The sequence below is a fragment of the Chrysemys picta genome, chromosome 8, assembly GCF_011386835.1.
Source record: "Chrysemys picta bellii isolate R12L10 chromosome 8, ASM1138683v2, whole genome shotgun sequence".
Lineage (NCBI taxonomy): Eukaryota > Metazoa > Chordata > Testudines > Emydidae > Chrysemys > Chrysemys picta.
In genome coordinates, this window is record NC_088798.1 from 17,402,258 (window position 1) to 17,415,997 (window position 13,740).

Below are 13,740 nucleotides of genomic sequence, written 5' to 3' on the forward strand. Positions count from 1 at the left end.
CACAGCTGACAGTGGCTCCCATGCCACCCCCACTCCTGACTGTCAGCATATAGGGGACATAACTGGGGAATATGAGGCCTGACAAAAGCTTCCCTGCACCTTGGCAAGCCCCATCTGTCACTGGAGCCATTGGTAGCTGGCATAAATTAGAGTAGCCTTGAGGCTCTAATTTACTTGAGGGCATTGACAAGGCACAGAGCCAGGCCAGGATTTAGGGAGTGATAATCTGGCTTAAAGCCACCTTTGCACAACCACTTTGCTGAATTGTGCCGTGTACTCCTTGGCCCCCACTATAAATCTGGGCCAATGATTTTTAGCCCTTGTATAGCACGTTGTCTCTTCAGAGCAGGGTAGAAACCAAATTACGGCCCTGAGAGCATCTGCAGGGCTGCAGTGTACAGGAAGTGCTCCTTGTGCTCCAGGAATGGTGGAGGGCAGCATTGTGTGGAGGACAATAAGCAGCATTAGCCACACACTTGAGAGCTGCTCCTGGGTAAGTGTGCTGGAGAGAAGGGACTTTCTCCTCTTGTGCATCTTAGGCATTAGTTGCCTTGAGCTGATAAATCTGACTACATCTCTGTACATATACTTATTTCATAGATTCATAGATTCTAGGACTGGAAGGGACCTTGAGAGGTCATCGAGTCCAGTCCCCTACCCGCATGGCAGGACCAAATACTGTCTAGACCATCCCTGATAGACATTTATCTAACCTACTCTTAAATATCTCCAGAGATGGAGATTCCACAACCTCCCTAGGCAATTTATTCCAGTGTTTAACCACCCTGACAGTTAGGAACTTTTTCCTAATGTCCAACCTAGACCTCCCTTGCTGCAGTTTAAGCCCATTGCTTCTTGTTCTATCCTTAGAGGCTAAGGTGAACAAGTTTTCTCCCTCCTCCTTATGACACTCTTTTAGATACCTGAAAACTGCTATCATGTCCCCTCTTAGTCTTCTCTTTTCCAAACTAAACAAACCCAATTCTTTCAGCCTTCCTTCATAGGTCATGTTCTCAAGATCTTTAATCATTCTTGTTGCTCTTCTCTGGACCCTTTCCAATTTCTCCACATCTTTCTTGAAATGCGGTGCCCAGAACTGGACACAATACTCCAGCTGAGGCCTAACCAGCGCAGAGTAGAGTTGAAGAATGACTTCTCGTGTCTTGCTCACAACACACCTGTTAATACTCCCAGAATCACGTTTGCTTTTTTTTGCAACAGCATCACACTGTTGACTCATATTTAGCTTGTGGTCCACTATACATGAATGAAATGGGATAGTAGGCATTTTTAGAATAAACCACAATCCTGCAAGCCTTAATTCAGGCAGAATTACCATTGAAGTAAGTACTGCAGGATAGGGGTCTGATGGCATGATCCAAAGTCCAGTGAAATCCATGGAAAGGCTCCCATTGACTTCTTTGGGCTTTGGACCTGGCCCTTAGTGAAAATTCAGTACAAATATTAGGTTTGTAATATTTCACATATACAAACTGGATCAGCACAATTGGTCTGATAAATTAAGCACAGGTCTAGGAATCGAGAGACCTGGTTCTAACTTTGACTCCGCCACCGACTTGCACTGTGAATTTGGGCAAGTCCCTTGACTTCGCTATTCCTTACTCCATCTTTAAGAACAAGAAATGATTATTCTTACTCACTATTATACAGTGCTTTGAGCTCTTTGGATACAAATACTATATTTATCTCTGCATATAACTCTTTAAATAAAAGTACTCTATACATTTTCCTTTGTGTGTATATGCCAGTGTAATTCTATACTGTGATGTGAAGTATAATAATTATCTTATATTATTACAATGTTAAAAATCTATCTGTTGTCAGGACCCTATTTATAATTAGTGCCGTTTCCCTTGAGTACTGTTAGCAATTAATCTCAGAAATCTGGACAAATTGAAAACGTACCTGTGCTCCTCTGTGTAGGCATTTTAAAAATTAAACGATTAATTTTTCCACTGTGGTTTTTCTAAATATTTTACAATGACGAGATTGCACTTACAAAATTAAATCAGAAAAAAAAACCTCGCTGTGTTTAAAATGCCTGGATCTCAGTGTTAGTGAGAAAGAAACTTTCACTTTGGCCAGATGAATAGCCCTAAATATGAACTGTTTCTTCTTCCGTTCTCTTATTGTCTCACTAGTGCCTCATTGTGAATTTCTTTAGCAAACAGATCAATTGGATGGGCAAATATTTGCCCAGCTTCCCAAGGATGTTTGGTGTGAATTTTTTGAGCTGGTGTTTGCTCAGTCGTTTCCTTTTTTTTAAGTAAATAAAATTCTTTCTGTATTTTTCACTGACATCTCTGAAACTCAGTCCATTTTTATTTGGCTCAACAAAGATATAATGGGCCATATTAATTCCTGATATAATTATTTCCATGGATTAATTTGACCCATGGTTTAGGGAGATAATTTAATGATGTTTTGGGGGATTTGGCTAATTTATTGTTAAAAGTTCTATCTGTCTATCTCTGGGTATATATATATATGTTTGTGTATGTGTAGATCTAGATCAGGGGTGGCCAACCTGAGCCTGAGAAGGAGCCAGAATTTACTAATGTACATTGCCAAAGAGCCACAGTAATACGTCAGCAGCTCCCCATCAGCTCCCCCCCCCCCCGGCTCCCAGCACCTCCCACCCACCAATCAGCGCCTCCCACTCCCTCCCCACACCTCCCGATCACCTGTTTCATATGTGCAGGAGGCTCTGGGGGGGATGGGGAGGAGCGAGGGCATAGCAGGCTCAGGGGAGGGTGCAGGAAGGCATAGAATGGGGGCAGGGCCTGTGACAGAGCCAGGGGTTGAGCAGTGAGCACCCCCCGGCACATTGGAAAGTTGGGGCCTGTACCTCCAGCCCCAGAGTCGCTGCCTATACAAGGAGCCACATATTAACTTCTGAAGAGCCACATGTTGGCCATCTAGAGCTATAGGCTTGTAGTTTTTGTTTTAAAAAAAAAAACAACTAGCTAAAATGCTCACTAAGGGCCAAGTCTACTCAGCCCTGGCTAAGTATCTCCTAACCACTTACCCTGGGAACCTGAACTTTTCCCCTCTGGGAGCCCTAACCCTCTCTTTTCCAGATTCCCATTCATGTAGCACGCATCCTTCAAACAGGTGAATGGCATGGGACCTCTTATGAGGCTGAGGCAACACTGAGTGAGTGCCTGGAGGTTCTTATACAGTAAGTGGCCACTGCCCTCTTTCCTGCACTTGAATCAGGTCACTTCCATGAACTACACCAGCCTGGACAGCATAACACCCAAAGTCACATTTGAGCCGCACCACTGCGATACCCACTGCGGCCACCGTTCCTCCAGCCACTTATTAATTTAATGTTAATGCCTTGTTATCTCAATATTCATAATGTATTGAGCCACGCAAGTCATTAAAGTTAATTTCAGCTAGGGCTCAGGCATGCTGACTGTAACTTCTTATTCATATTTCTTTCTTGTTTTGTGATTCTCAATTGGAGTTTTCTAATAACAGATCATTTCTTTTTGTCTAACTTTAATCTGGCCCTGCTTGACAAGCACCATCCTTTTCATTGAAGGGTAAGACCACTTAAAGAAAGGCCAATAAGCCCTTGCACTGCTCAGCTGACTAGGGTGATTTGTCACCCTGTGCAGTGGTGGTCACACCAATGGATTTATCTCAAGGTAAATGGAGATGCTGAGACCTGGGACCTGGAGCTTTGATTAAGGCCCCCTTTTTGTAGTGTTGATAGATGTTGCTTGTGTTTATCTATTTGAAATGCCACTAAATCTGTGAATACAATGGAAAAAGAGAGTAGTTTGCAGCTGAAAACATATTAGTGATTTATGTTTCACTAAGAAGCACAATAAAGAGACAGAGGCTATTAAGAGGAGCTATTTTCATGAGAAATAGTTCTGCTTTAAAACATTATCAACCACACCTTGATAAAGACCTACATGCATGCATAATCGTGTTTACTTATCCCTTTAGTTTAGCACAATATACATTTGCAATGCATAGCCCCAAATTATTAATAAGCTGGTAAGCAGAATCTTTAACACACAAACACGCAGGAACAGACTACTTTGCATGTTAATTGTCTTCTGGAGTAAAGGGGGACACATAATACACTGACCCAGGACTTTAGATGGACTCCACATCCCTTAAAACAGTTTCAAATCCTACGGACCATTATTGCCGGCATTTATTCACAACGTTTTAGTAGAAATAACCAGTGGGGTGACACAAAAAGATTATAATGCATTGATATAACTTATAACATGAATCAATGTCAACAAGACGCTCCCATTTAAATGAATAGGGTCAGATGAGAGTGCTGTATCACCCTGACTTGTGTGACAGTTACAAATGCATAACCTAGTATGCATAATAGGAGTGTACAAACCAGTAGAGATTTGTAAACTTGGTTCATTTCAAGCAGAACTGACCCACAGGAACGGAAAAGGGAAAAAGCAACTGAGCTGTCTAAAAATAAGTGATTCTGTAGTTTGCTGTTTAACGAAAAGCATAATGAGGTTTCATTTTCTCAAGCTTGAATAGAGAACATGGACCCAAAATGCTATTAGGTAGCCAAGCTGCTGCTTCTCTGCAACGTTCAATTAAAAGAAAAAGATATCACATTCGGTTCCAAACGCATTGCTGTTTACAAATGCAAAATAATGCTTCAACAGTCTGCCCTGTGTATGCAAATCCTGCAATTACATGTTTGGAATTAACTGTGCTGTGTTATGATTTATTTAAGTGTTCTGAGGTTTTCTCTTCAGCACTAATGAACGATGGGGGTTGGGGGGTGGGGGGGAGAAGAAAGGCTGTATAATGTGTGTGCACCTGGAGCATGAAAACTAGTACAGTAAGTTATGTATCAGTAGGGTGATGCTCTGTCTATGGCTTGGCACTGCAGTGTACTGACAGTCTAGCAAAGCTCTTAAATCTGGACAACACCTGCACCTCATTTGCTTTACAGAAGCGCCATGACCCGACTGCTGATGGTGAGCCTTCCCTTTCATCCTTAGGATTATGACAAGTTATTAATTGCCACCATTAGCTGCAGCAGCCTGCCTGAGATCTCTGCTGCTCTCTGGAGGTGAGAAACTATGTGCATGTGAATGCAGAGAGAAAGGCTGTGAAGCATTGGGGCAAACCGAGCAACAATCTGCCCAAAAGGGATTGTGAGATTGTGAATAATTTATTAGAAAACATTTTTCTTTGTCCTTCCCACAGACCCACAAATCCTCCCCAAGCGCTCTTTACCAGCCTTGCAGATAATGTACTTACACATCTCAGAGCTTGCTAAATAGACTGAGCAGGCCACAGAGTTCACCCTTAACGCTGCTGTTTCAGAATGCCTTGCACAGACGAACCACTTTCATTCTTTCCTGGAAGCATTTCCTATGGAATTTAATGTAATTAGGTAAGAATCTGAATGCCAAATGAGCGCTGAGTGCCAGAGTAGTAAGTTGTGTGTGTGTGTGTGTGTGTGTGTGTGTGTGTGTGCGTGCGCAACTATGTATTGAGTTGGCCTGTTCTGAGATCTATTGGGCCAAATCCTCAGCACTGATTTACACCGCATTCCAGCCTGTGCTGAACCTGTCCCATTTCCTTTTTCAGACACCAAAAGTTGATGTCTCATAAGCCAATCAAACCGTTTGCAGCTAAATCTGGGAAAGCAAGTTCATTTGAAAAAATAAAATAAATTGCCAGCCTTGTTGCATAAACTCTTCAGCGCCTGGCCCATGTATTCCTATGTGTGGACATCACCTTGCGCACTGTGGGCCTTTGTGTAGTCATCATCATCATAGGGAGAACCAGGAAAGGATGAAAATCTCCCAGGGAAAAAAAAAAGGGTGGGCCAGATGCTGGCTTGGTGTAAATCAGCATAGTTCTACTGACTTTGATGGAGCTATGCTAATTTACACCATCTGAGGATCTGGTCCCATGGGTGATATTAGCTGGCTCAGTGACCTAAGCTCAGGAGTGGACTTGAGTTACTTGTTATACAGGCCAGGGGAGCCTATTTCACAGTTAGTCTTGAAGAGAAAGAAAAGTAATATCGAAGGGAAGAGAGATTCTGGAGGTCTTATGTGTAGACTGGCCTTCTGGAAGGCCCCCTGAAGCTTAGGAGAGCATACAATGAAATTACTTGTGTCCAAAACAATGGTAGGGCCAGATTCTTCTGTGTCACACTGATATCAGCCTGGAATAACTGCATTGCTATTTGCCTTATTTACACTGGTGAGCGCTTTCTATTCTATTCTTATACCAGGCAAGTAGCCAACTGGTGAATATATGGTTATTTCTGAAACCTGAACTAAAGGCCACCTCCCCATGTCTTAAACAACCGCTTTAAATTATTCCCAATAGATCAACACAATTTTATTTGATCTACCGTAGAGTAAAAAATTTAAAACCCACTTTTTCTACCTGATCAATTTTTGCAGGGCCTTTGGTTGGGTAGCTAAAACAAGATTTTTCCAGTGACTGTGTGTATGTGTTTAGATAGATTAGATAAGGAACTTACGAACTTTAACAAACTTGTTTTGGGCAGGCTTAAAAAAATTGTGCATGTTTCCTTTTTAGGATCGGAGTAGACAGAATCAATTGACAACAGGGATCAAAGATGATAAATTCCAGGGAGTCTAGCAGAATGCTCCCCAAATCCTACATAATGCTCCTTCATTCATATATTTTTGGGTAAACTTCAGTGCACAGATAGAAGAGTATGTAGTCACATTGTTTTTAAAGCGTAACACAAGATTCTGAAATGAAGCACAATGGGCAGGATAAGTGGAACTTGCACAGATTTTAAATAATAGTGTATGTGAAAACGTATTTCAAGCCTTGGTTTGCAGCAAGGTCTATTTATGGCTTAGTTTATACTTCTATAACTCTCAAATGTTTGACTGGAATGGATGTGCCATGTGACTATACTATGAAATGCTGTTCTCCACTAAAGGAAATCTGCAAAGAGTCTTCAAGCAGCCATAACTAAATTCACTATGGACCAGACACTGGAAAGCATTGCACATCCAGGTTGTAAGTCAAATTTCTGCTTTGCTGGACAAGGAATCTTCCACCTAATGCCTAAGGCTGCAAATTGGCTATGGTGGGAGAGATTCAGAACAGAGCTCAACAGTTGTTCCTGAAACAATGCTGAATATAGTTTGGCCCGGCTATGCTTGCAGTTAACTCGTTTTCAGCTCCAGTTCAGCTGCATCCATTGCAGACACCCATTGTCAGCAGCAGGTACATATCTTCTTATAAATAAGACTCTCAAAGACACTAGTGATGGGCGGAAAGGACCTTGGTTTGAGGGCTCTTTACAGTGGGAATTGGTGTGCTATTTGGGATGTTTTACCTACGTTGGTTGGGTTAGAAGAGAGATTGAGATGGAAATCACATTGGAATTTTAGTAGTTTTGACATCAAATTAGAGTAGACAAAAAAGAATCTAGGGGCTTCAGTTACATTTTGGTGTGTAGCAGAGACAAAGATGTGAGCCGATGTGGGAATTGGTATGGCCAGTATGTGTAAACAACACATAAATTAAGACAGATGAACAGAATATGAGCTGTAACAATTTAGTACAATATTTAAGCTTCCCCCTTTGCTTGGCTGTTAAGTAAAAGAATTTATAGAATTATTTGTCTTTCCATCTTTCATCACTGCCTAATAAAAGAGGAAGACAAAACATCTGGTTCTCCACCCATTAGTGTATAACTGTATTGATTTCAGTGCCGTTACCCTAATTTGCACTGGTATAAATGAGACGAGAATCAGGCCCTTTATGTTAGTGAGTTTGGTAAGTTTGATTGGCACAGATTCTCAATATTAGCAACAGTGGCGAGTTGTGAGTTTAAAGACTGATCTGATGAAGAACTGTTTGACTGGGGGTGCCATTTAGCGGCTACATTTGTACCATGCATCCACAGGGAGAGTTACTTGTTTAAGTGAGATGTGTTGGGGTACCTGTTCTGATCTTTGTGCTTAAGTTCACACACACACAAAATCTATCCCTGCGCTCCTGATTCAACTCTCACTAAAATTAATGGAAAGACTCTCATTGACTTTAATGGGAATTCCACTGGGCCACTGGATCCCACAACGGTCTTCTATGTGACTCGATTGGTGCAGTGTTCTGCCCTTTTGTTATGCAGCCTGCCTGGGTATGCAGTGCACTGGCCTCTCAGCAAGAGTTTTCTTCTTTCCATTTCTTTCAGAGACAGTCATTGGGGAGCACCTGCTTTTCACCTAGTTTGGTCCAGGAGTAAATCCAACTCCATACATTTGTTGTATCTCTGAAGGACCCTATGGATATGCAGAGGAAACAGGAAAGGCCTCTCAGGGTGCTGTACTCAGGGAAAGGAGCCCCTGCTGATGCTGTCTCACCAACTTAGGATGCTGCTGCAGAGAATGATGTGACTCGCCTGCCTAGATTCACTTCTCTTTTACATGTCCTAATCCATTGCATAACACCATTAATTTTGCTTTGCTATGTGCAAGAAATGCAAATGCCAGATGTTTTTCGTATTCTTTACATTAAAAAGTGTGCACTTATTCCTAATACTGTATGGCTTTCTCTGGAGGTGTAAAAATGCTTCATAGAAATTGTTTTTATAATGAAAAATATTCCTAGTTTTTATTGGCCTGTAGTTATACTATAATTTTTTTTAAAGAAAAATTTATTTCATCTGGAAGATTTCTGTAAATGTTGTAATTCTTTGTATGCTTAATGAAGAAAAATGAAGAGAGATTAAAGTAATGATTAGATCCTAAAACTACAAACCCCTTGGATCAGAGACTTTCCTCCCTGAGTATTTGGAAAGCACCTAATGCATAGTGGGTGCAACCATAAATAAATGAAACATAATAATGAGACAGAGAGGACTGTAAACCATGTAACATTATCATAATTGAGTAAAAAAAATCCTTTATTTAATTAGGATATTGACACAAGAAGTTATCTGCTGATTGTATATACGTAGGGTCGGATTTGCAAAGGCCCTTAAGGAATTTGGGCATCTAACTCCTTTAGACCCCATTGAAAATCCCAGAATAAATTTAATTAATTGATTAACAGTTATAAACAACTAAAAAAGCATTCATCCAACTAGGAAACCTCTGAGCTTTGTAATATGTCCAAAGAATAGCAGACCTTCTTGCAGCTATACCACCTGGTGGTGTGATCTTGTTAGATTGTCATGAACCATGAATAATGTTTGGCCAACACACGCGGTGAAAGAAGATGCTGCAGGTAGTGATGTAGATGGCTCTCAGAGTCAGCACTAAAGTGGTACTGGCGTTTCCTCTGTGTAACCAGTAGAATGATACCACTGCGTGGGAGTAGGAGGCACAGTGGTACTAGAAGGTCTATGTGATGTGGTTTATGAACCCCATACTGATTAACCATGCGTTACCATGAACCTCAGCCTAATTAGACCATTGGGTTGCACCTGGAGGGGTGCATAATTCATGACCAAACCCAGCTGAGGTGGAGATTGGTCTTTATAAGGGAAGGAACTCTTGGCAGTGGAGAGGACGCCAGGACTTGGGCTAAAGGTTGAGATGCCTGGAAGGCTTGGAACAAGACTAAGAGGGGCCTGAGCCAGGAAGAACCCTAGAAAGCTGTGCTCTGAAATAAGAGCAAGAAAGAACTTTGTAGGCATTAGGCTGAGCCCAGAGGAAGGCAGGTGTGGGACCTGGAAAGGAAACCCAGAAAGGTGAGGATGTCAGGGAATGCCACTAGAGGCACAGAAACCCTGGGTATGGACAGTTAAAAGGTGAAGGCTCCAGGAGATGGTGATTCTCACTGAAGCGAGCCCAAAAGACGGTTCAATATGGAACTGAGAGTAGGAAGTACTGAGATGGCAGAAACTGAGGGGTTCTCACTATGGCAAGGCCAAGACCAGTTTCAGTAAAATGCTGGAAGTTAAGTGGGACTACAAGTATTTGAGCTGAATTTTCTTTGAGAGGTCTACGCTGAAGATCCCAGCTGAGTACCCATGGTTCTTAGAAACCCAGAGCAAGAAGGGATGAAGAGACTGAACCCTAGATATTATTTTATGTGGACCTGGGATTGTAGTACCCCAAAAGGGGTGTGGAACTAAACCATCACTTGGCTAGAGGGTCGAGTCACAAGAAGAGATGGACCATACAGAACGACAGTGACCGTTGTCAGGAGGCACAAGAGAAGACAGAGCTGCCACACCTCACCCAGCCATAAGGGATGTGCACACCCATAGTGAGTCCACTTTTCCACAAGCTGCTTTAGTTTTGGCTGAGATGTATAATAGAAATTCTGACCTCTCGTGATCATTAAATATCCCATAGCACAAGATAGAGGCCAACAAACCAATTGATATCAAAAGCTGGAGGGAAATTGCAAAGTTAACAGAGGATGGAGGGCTTCAATTAATCCAACAGAAGGTTATTTTCAGGGTCTACTGGACACCCAGCTGAATATGTAAAGCTGGGATCAGAGGTAATGACACCTGTTAGTGACACTTTGGGAAGGGAGGAACTTAACACATCTCTTTGGACTGTGCCTAGTAGTTCAAGTATTTTGGGAAAAGGTTAATGCCAGGCTTAATATGATACTATGCAGTGATAGCCTAAGGAACACATGCAGTTTTGTATTACATGACCGAGATAGTTTCACCACTAAATGTGCTACAAAAACAATTCTTGCTGAGAGCATCTCACATAGCAGAGTACACTGGACTGAGAAGATGGAAGTCTGCAGCCTCCTAAAACACTGTCTAGAGGTGTGGAATGATGAAATGAGTGCATTGGTGAATTTGGAGAGTATCTTATACTACTTGAGAAATAAGACTATTTTTCATGGAATTTAACCTTTTTCTGGGGTTTATGAGATCAGTGTAATAAATGTATTAGTATTATTATCTAAGTTATAACAGTTGGTGGTAGGATTTGCAAATAAGTTATACATATTGGGCCTGATCCAAATTCATTTAGAGTCAGTGGAAAGACTCCCATTGACAACATATACCCTGCCCTACATGAATTATTCCAAGCTTTTGAGCTATATAATTTTCTTTTAACAGAGTTTTAAAAATGTAATATGTACAAATTGCCTTTTCCTTGTCTTTCCTCCTCCCTTAAGAGAAACATTAGCCTATTTTAATTAGAAAAAATAAAATCACATCACCTTTTACAAGAGAGGGGACCAACATAGTTAATTACATTTTACCTACTGGGAAATTCTGCTACTATAAACTGGACAAGGAGTTCATTTTCGTCTTCACGCCCTGTTCAGAAGTGCTGCTGGTGTTCAGCCTGTTTCTAGATCTTGTGGCAGGTTTACTGTATGTCTACACATATGCTGAAATGGTGAGGCTGGTTTATTGCATCCTCTTTCATGTCATTTTGCAGTCCTGAGCCTGGGGTTTGCTCAGTTTGAATTTTACTTCTGCTAATAGTTCTAGAGTAGCAGGGTGAGAAAAGGGGGAAAGGCCAGCCACGGAGTCATAGGGAAAAATCCTCCATCTTCCACTAGGCTCTGAATCCAGCTCCCAAATCCGAACCAGGACTGTGCTTTCATGACCGCTGTTTTGAAAAACCAAACCAAAGATAGACCATTCCGGCTGACAAAAAGCCAGCAGCAAAACGGTTAAATCTGTGGGGCAAGCTGTGTACACATGCAGGTATGTTTGTTTCTATAGGAATGAATAGAGTCACTGTGAGGAGCAGAGTGTTATTTTAACACCTATTCTCTCTTTGACTCTGTGGCCAGTTCACATGCAACTGAGTGTTTCCGCGGAGGAGCAAATCCATCTGTGTTTTCTCACCTGCAGGTGTTGGGTTTTAATTAAAAACTCCAGCTAAGATGTTGCTATTTTGTGAAGGGATGTGAATTATCTCAATGACAAATTATGAATGATAATGAGAGGCAACATGAGCATCCAGTTTAGAATCATTCTCTCTTTTCTTGACAACAAAGAAAAATATAATTTAATGAAATAACCAATGATGAGCATTAATTTACTCATCTGCCCTCTTTGTATATTCAAACAAGACAAGTATATTTTAATCTTACAAAGGGGGCAGCATCCATTTTATGCCAATGCTTAGTTTTCAGTGACTGTTTACTTCTACCAATACAAAAGCAAGCCCCAACGTGTCAAGTGGTGAGGATGCTTTTTACAAAGGGTACAACCAACCCCACCTTCCAAAATACAGGTGCAAATTGCAGCACATGGTAGCCTGTAAATAGAGCTACTGCATTTGTTTGATGCATGGAGGCTCTATAAGATACTGGGACCTGCCCTGCTCTTCATACTCTGGCACAACTTGGTCCCATTCTGCTGGTCACTATTGGATTCCAGTTCTATACAGATATTAGGGCTACGTACAGAGATTAGTAGGGGGGGAGGGATAGCCAGGGGAGGGATAGCTCCAGGGTTGTAAGTTCAATCCTTAAGGGGGCCACCTAGGAATCTAGGCCAAAATCAGTACTTAGTCCTGCTAGTGAAGGCAGGGGGCTGGACTTGATGACCTTTCAAGGTCCCTTCCAGTTCTAGGAGATAGGCTAAATTTAGTATTTATAGTTGTTGTAGATTAGGGGGGCTTTCTGAACACCTATAATATGAATATCCTCTGCCAGCAGGTCTTTACCCCTCTCACCATGCCAATGTTGTAACTGGCACAGAGTAGGACCCACATCCCTACCTCAAAATTGCCATGGTGGACACTGTTCAAACTCTTCCACAAGGACTTTGAAGCAACTATAAGGAGACCTCATAACATCCTGTCTCAGTCCCTGCCTTGTATCACATCTGCTCCTTCAGTCTTCGGCATCTTTCAGGGACTAATAGCTAAAATGCCCAGGCAACCAGAGGGAGAGGCTTAAAGCTCAACATTGGTTATGAAAACCAGTGGAAGTTGTAGTTAACTAAATTCACTCTAGGTAGTTACTGGTACCTGTGCCGATGGACCGTGAAGGACTAGATAGACATAGAATACGTGAGCTAGAGAGCTGCAACAAAATTCCAGAAAGGCATATGCCTCTGTCTCTTTAACACACACAATCAGAGCCGGCGCTAGGCAAAAGCAGACTAAGCAATTGCTTAGGGCCCAAGCAGCTCAAGGGGACCCTATTTGCATTACATGACCAAAAAATTCCTGCGTCTGGCCCCCAGAGGGCTAGCACCTCTAAGAGAACAGCAGATGCAAGAGAGAAATGCAGAAAGTCTATCCTGCCAAAAAAGGTGCCTGTTATCAATCATAGAGAAGAGAATGCTGCCATAAGTAGATTACTATTCTAGTCTGTTCTATACAGGTTCTTATACTGCGCTTATCACTGTAGTATCTGAGCAGCAGAGCCATCCTGTCCACAGGACGGACCAGGTCAACCGCTCCAGGCCCCATGCTTTGGGGGCCCCCGTGCTTTGGGACGCAGGGTCCAGGGCAGCCTGGGAGGGATAGTGGGGGCCTGGCACCAGCAGCAGAAAGTATCCCTGCCCCAGCCCGCCCCGCCCCATCCCGCCAGCTCCTGGCATCGCTCAGGGGAGGGGTCAGAAGCTGGAAAGAGGCGGGGGGCGGGGAGGGGTTGGAGCAGGGGCGGGAAGAGGTGGGGTGGGGGCATGGACTTGGGGAAAGGGGTGGAGTGGAGGCAGGGGTGCAACAGGGGCGGGAAGAGGTGGGGCAGGAGTGGGGGTTTGGGAGAAGGGGTGGAATGGGGGCGGGGAGGGGTTGGAGCAGGGGCGGGAAG

General features: G+C 42.7%; 1 long non-coding RNA gene across 1 annotated transcript in view; it reads left to right on the forward strand.

Annotated features, from left to right (window-relative positions):
* The window catches only part of LOC122173819 (uncharacterized), a 37,833-nt gene extending 31,315 nt beyond the window's left edge, over nucleotides 1-6,518 (forward strand). The window contains exon 3 of the long non-coding RNA XR_006174710.2: nucleotides 4,979-6,518. This is a non-coding gene — a long non-coding RNA (uncharacterized LOC122173819). The remainder of the gene's footprint in view (nucleotides 1-4,978) is intronic.
* The last annotated feature ends 7,222 nt before the right edge of the window (nucleotides 6,519-13,740 follow it).